Source organism: Galeopterus variegatus, unplaced genomic scaffold (genome assembly GCF_000696425.1).
Source record: "Galeopterus variegatus unplaced genomic scaffold, G_variegatus-3.0.2 Scaffold1751, whole genome shotgun sequence".
Classification (NCBI taxonomy): domain Eukaryota; kingdom Metazoa; phylum Chordata; class Mammalia; order Dermoptera; family Cynocephalidae; genus Galeopterus; species Galeopterus variegatus.
Window position 1 is genome coordinate 290,763 of NW_007727862.1, and position 6,379 is coordinate 297,141.

Sequence of the window (6,379 nt, forward strand, 5' to 3'; positions counted from 1 at the left end):
GGGGGGCAGGCAGGGGCAGAGAGAAGGGGAGAACAAAGGAAAAGACCAATGCTTTTAGATTCTGTTAGAAAAACAGTGTTTGTGAAAATGCACAAAATTAACATTAGAAAAGATGCGAAAAACATGCATTTTAGGAAGCTTTTACCTAAGCAGGTACTCAAGTTTGGACTCAAATCCTCCAACTCTCATAACAAGCATGAGAGCTCAGGATATCTGCAAACTAAAAAAAATCAATCAACAAAGCGGGAAAACAGGTGGTTGACACCAGACTGGGCAGGGTTTTCCTAAATTGGGCTCACCTTCGCTAATCCAAATCAGTTTTCAGAAATGGCTTCTACAAAAACTACCCAAACATCCCCCTAATAATTTGCACTCCTCCTCCACAAAAGGGAAGCCATTTATTTACCAGAAGGTTTACTTTCTCTTTCAAGCTCTGCTGGCTTCCTCCTGCCCCACATATGACCAAGAAACGACTGAACTGGCCTTCTTTCCTGCTTTCTCCAATCCAAAACAGGAGAGTTGAGGTGAGAGAACCTGCTACATGGAGAAGCTGAGTGGTTCCTCTTAACCACAAGGCTATTTTGGATACAGATTAGTTTGCAAAGGAAACTTACAGGACAGAAAAATAAAGCTCTACTCCTCCAATTAATTCACATACGTGTACACTTACACATACACACATATATAGACACCTAATTGAAGGGACATATGAAGGGACACCTAATTCAGGTGAATAGAGCATAGCAAATCAGTGCCTAGTTCCATACGGATTATCCATGCCACTTGGGACATCTCCTCACCCCCAAACTGTAAGATGTCCCACCTTCCTTACCTGACTCAAACTAAGGTTCCTCCTGTTGGCTTCTTCCTGAGACACTCTCAACTCTAATCACTCCCCTACCCCTCACGCTTTCCAGATTATCTGCACTTTTTGTCATGAAAAACTCCAAAGGATTATTCAAATTTCTTTTTTTTTTTTTTTTTTAAAAAGATGACCGGTAAGGGGATCTTAACCCTTGACTTGGTGTTGTCAGCACCACACTCACCCAGTGAGCTAACCGGCCATCCCTATATGGGATCCGAACCCATGGCCTTGGTGTTATCAGCACCGCACTCTCCCGAGTGAGCCACGGGCCGGCCCACAAATTTCTGAGTGGTATTCAATTTTTAATGTGTTCAATATTTCTTAAAATAAATGGGATGTAATCACAGATTTTGAAAGATTCAAAGAGACTTATCACAAGGGTATTTGTGTAAACAGGAATTTGGAGTTTGCCTGGCTTATTCCTTTTATGCATAGGCCCCTGTCTCCTCTACCACAATGAAAATCCCCAGTCCCTATTTATTTAGTTTTGTCCTGTTAGGTTAGAATCTCCCAATTACACTCTCTCTCCTTCGGGTCATTAATGGCTACTATGAATCACGACTTACCCAACTTTGTAGTTAGAGAGATACTGCAGTTTTTAATAATAGTAAGTATCAGCACTTAAATGTAAGCTACTTTTGTCAATAGGACAAAGCAACTTATTTTAATGACATTTAAACCCAATTATTAACAAAAGAGAAGGTTTAAGAGCTGTGGCTTTGTGGCATCCTTTCCCCTCAGTTTACTTCTCCTAAATTAAGAACTTCCACTTACAGCTCCCTGAACAAACTATGCTGTTTTAAGCCTCTGTACAGCCACGTTCCTTTAGTTTTGAATGCATCTGTTTACCACTCAACTTTGTCAGAATTCCTATTCATCCTACAAAACCCTACTCAGGTGTTCCCACCTGATAAAGCCCCTATGTAATAAAGCCTTCCTCTCATCCCTATAGAAAATTAATTTATTTTCTTGGACATTTAATAAGAACTTAGATTTACAGAGCTCTTACTATGTGCCAGGCACTATGCTAAGCATTTTATCCACATTATCTTATTGAATCAAGTATTTTATCTGCATTATCTTACCGAATCTTCCACAGTACTTACCAGATGAGTACTGTTATTTATCAGCCTCTCCTTTTACAGATAAGAAAAATAAGGCAATAAATAAATAAATAAAATGAAAAAAAAGAAAAGAAAATTGAGGCTCAGATGCTGACCAGGAAGCAGCAGATCCAAGATCCAATCTCAGATCTGTTTGTCTCCAGAGCCTAAGTCTTGTACTACTACCCAGGCATCTCCTCTACACTAAGTCCACACTGGCAGCACACACCCTGGTCCCCACACACCTCCAGTTCTATGAAAACAGGGACAATATTGCTTTGACCTTGGATCCTGCCTAGCACAACAATTGGCTCTCAATATATAATGTTTGCTGATCTGAATTAGAGTTATGATAATCCTAACATGACAAATGAAAACTGACCATAATAGAAAGTTGTTTTTTCATATGCTATTCCTTTTAAAAATTGGAGACATTTCAAACAATTTATCACCAAAGTACCATCTGGCCATCCTGACTAAAGTGCACCACAGTAAGCCAAGTTTCCTAGCAACATGTATGTAATCACAATATTGATTCTCTTCACCATAAGCAACAAACACTGAGACAGCCCAGCAATATCATCCTGCTGGATCTCAGTGAGGCTGCTCCAGGACACCAGGAATTTTTTCAGGACTTGGAGATGTTCCTCAAGTGCTCTTTTGGTGGTTTTAATAAATAACCCAAATATGAAAGACATACAATGTGAGTGGTGATTTGTAGCCAATCAATAATCTTCAAAAAACATTTCTGCTAAGCACACTGTGCTTTCTATACCCAAAGTACCAAATCAAATCAGTCAGGACACCTCTCTTTTCAGGCTGGCCCAGTCTATATGATTGGATTCAAGTGACAACTTCCCTAGGGCAGAGGGCACATGCAATGATTTACTTTGTACAAATTAACCATCACCAGGTATGTATCTGCCACATAGACACTCCATAATTAAACACCAGTACTTGGCCTCAAAAGTCTTTAAAAATTTCCCCTACAAAAGGACAGAACTCAAATTCCTTGCATTCAAGGTCCTTTAAAAGTAGGCATTTCTCCTCCTAATCTACCAAGATTTTGTTTGTGTTATGTGCCCGCATATCTCTTCACCCCAAATTCTTTACACTATCAAATCCACCCATTATTTGGGACCCAATTCAAATCCCTCCTTTGGCAAGGAGACTTCCTAGACAACTTCAGGCCTCATAACCTCTCCTTCCTCTGAAGACCTGTAATGTCCAGTGTAGCACTGTCTAATAGAACTTTCTACAATAACAGAAATATTCTATATCTGTACTATATGTTGTTTTATATACAATAGCTACTTTGCTGGACAGTACAGTTATAACGTCTCACCGTCTCTTTGATAACATATTGCATTGGACGGTTAAAGCATTTACCAAGTTGCCCCAGTAGACTTTAAGTTCTGTGAACAAGACACGTCTTATTCTTCATAGCAACTTTCACAAAGTTTCAAAAAGTAAATACTCGTTGATGTGCACACCACCTCTGAGAAAACCATCAGCTAAAAAGGTGCTGGACTCAGGCGTCTGGGATGATGGTCACCCCCTCTGCCCCATCTCACATCTGAATGTCAAAACACACAGAGGCAGGGAGAAGAAAGCAACTTTCTGGAGATACTAATCAAGTCACAAGGCACTCTGGTTTAAATGACATTTTGGTTATGACTGCCCTTCACCTAAAACTTGTCTAGACAAATATATCTTCCCATTAGCAAATAGCTAAATTCTGATGGTAAATTATGCTGACTAAATACAGTTAAATTACCTCCCAAGTTAAGACAGAGAAGTCAGATAGAAAAATAATTAAAACTTGTCTAGACAAATATATCTTCCCATTAGCAAATAGCTAAATTCTGATGGTAAATTGTGCTGACTAAACACAGTTAATTACCTCCCAAGTTAAGACACAGAGAAGTCAGATAGAAAAATAATCTAGACCAGTCCTGTTTGTACTTCTTTTTACAACTGTTTATTGAATATCTCTCTTGGAGTCTTTCAGCCTATTGCTGGTATTTTACTGTCCAGAGAAGTGTATATGTTAGAATTTCACTGACACTTTTCCCAGCTGAGCCTACACTCATTCTAAATCAAAACCCAATACTTAAGCATCAGTAGTTAAAAGAACAGAAGACCCAAGTTCCACCACTTTGGCACTCTGCTGCCCTGGGCAAGTGTCTCGGCCTCAATTTCCTTATCTACAAAATGGGGCTAACGTTATGTGAACTACCTACTTCACAAAACCCTTTGTGGGTCAAGTCATAACCGTAGGTATTTCTAAATGGTTATTCTTCCCAAATGAACTACATATTAGAAACAAAAGATTCATGAATTTATTAATGGTTCTTTGCGGTGGGTGTGCTAACAAAAGCACACACTAAAATCAATGCTTCAACATCTACAACTTTCTTTCCCCCATCCCACTGTGCAAATGCTTGAGCAAAATTTCTGCTAGCACTCCAATCTGGCACATGTACCAAGAAAATAAATGTGTTGACTCAGGGAGCAGAGACATATTTAATATAAAATAAAATAGAAAATTGGCTGAATCAAGTCATAACGCAGTCCAAATCCACATATAAAAGATTGAGAAGATTACTGGTTTGCTTTATTCAAGCCAATGCTTTATCAGCACAGCCAGCCAAAAATTTACAACCCATACACAGAATAAACCCTTTAGATGTACACAATAAAAACCAGCAGGTACACACTATGTACATCCACGTTTAATAGGAAAAAAATGATCAACCACTGACTGTATCAACACACATACACCCACTTGACATAACAGAGTGATGTGTTACTAAACACGTAAAAAGCAACTAGGGTGACAGTTTGAATTTTGTTAATTTAAGTGCAACCACACCCCCCAAACACAGGTAAAGTTTGCACACATGGCTTCGCCAAGGCCAGCCTGTCTTTGTTTCCCTCTCCTCTGCATTTACCCAAGATCTTGGCTCTGGTACAGCAAACTCCCACTCTCGATTGGTTCATTCTGTCCTATGCAATTAAGCAACACCACAATCCAGTAAATGCAATGGCTCAATTATTTAACTTCTGGCCGAGTTTACCAGGTGTTCATAAAAGAACAACGTCAAGGAGGAATTTATGGTGAGAAAATAATGCTGCTGTACGAAGAGGTTTATTTCTATCTAGAACTGGCTGGACGGGGGTTTTATTTTGTTTTGTTTTTTTTGCAAGGGCGGGGGAGAAGCACGGCTTAACCTAGAAAAAGATGGGAGGGAATTTAGAAAGAATACAAGTCTGTCGATTTCCCTACAGGAAACTTGATTCTTATGCAATGATACTACCCACAAGCAGCCAGCCCGTCAGGCTGTAGAGGGAAGACACCTATTCCTGCCTCCAGAGGGGCACAGCCGGCTCCTCAAGGAGAGGGAACAGGGCAAGGCGGAGGAAGTGGTTCAGCCGGGAGCCGCCGGTCCCCGCCAGCGGAGCGGGGAGAAGGCTCTTTCCAACCCCCCCCCCCAGTGATCTCCGCCGGCGTGACAGTCACTCCTGTGGCCGGAACGTCCCCAGAGCCCCAGGCAGCAGGAAGTCGGGGGCTGTCCCTCACTCCTTCTACTCCAGCCTAGTGTGCGCTGGCCCCACGGGCCTCCCCCTCGAGCTCATTCCCACTCTTCCTCTGCATCTCCCCTTTCTCCGCCGAACGAAACTTCCTTCCAGTGCCCCCTGTCCCTTCCGAGGCCCGCTCCTGTCATCCCAGGGAGTTGTGCCTTCAGAGCGACCTCCAAGTCCCCTCATTCCCTCCGCCCCACTGAAATGTACGTTTACAATTCCCCCCAAACACCCCAGAGGCTCCCAGCCCCTGCATCGTCCCCTGGGGTCCCCAGGCCTGGGGACCGTCGGGGGAAGCGGCCCCGCCCTTCGCCCCCTTCACCTGTTTCTCCGGCTGAGGCCCGACAGGCCGGGGCTGCGCTTGCGCGAGGTGCGAGCGGCGGGCTCCCTCCGACCGCGGGGCCTCTCCTAGCCGACGCCGAGAGCGAGCAGAGCGGGGCTGCTCGTCAAGGATCCGGCTGGGGCTTGTTCCGTCCGCGGCGACGTCGGAACCCCGCTCTCCCTCCCCGTCTAGGCCGCCGCAGCTCCGGAAACCACTGAATTACAGCCCCTCCAGCCAATCCCCGCCCAGCCCCCGCCGGGCCAAGACACGCCGCTCATACATAATTCATAAGACGGCCAGCTCGCTTGGCCACCCAGGGGTCCTGCTGCGCGTTCTGTGTATCCGAAACCCCACCCACTGACCAATGAGAAGAGCCACGAGGAGAAAGGGCGGGGCCAAGAGAAGACTGGGGACGCCCCTGTGCTGGCTGTTCCGAGAGCTTGGTGCTCCTCCTTCCGCCAGAGCAAGCGAGGAGCCGAGGCCTTGAGGACAGCAGCCCGGGGG

General features: G+C 44.0%; 1 protein-coding gene across 1 annotated transcript in view; it reads right to left on the bottom strand.

Moving 5' to 3' along the window:
• LOC103595356 (signal transducer and activator of transcription 3-like) overlaps positions 1 to 6,052 on the bottom strand; it is a 61,998-nt gene extending 55,946 nt beyond the window's left edge. The window contains exon 1 of the mRNA XM_008578741.1: positions 5,876 to 6,052. The gene's annotated coding sequence lies outside the window, so the exon portion shown is untranslated. The remainder of the gene's footprint in view (positions 1 to 5,875) is intronic.
• Between the last annotated feature and the right edge of the window lie 327 nt (positions 6,053 to 6,379).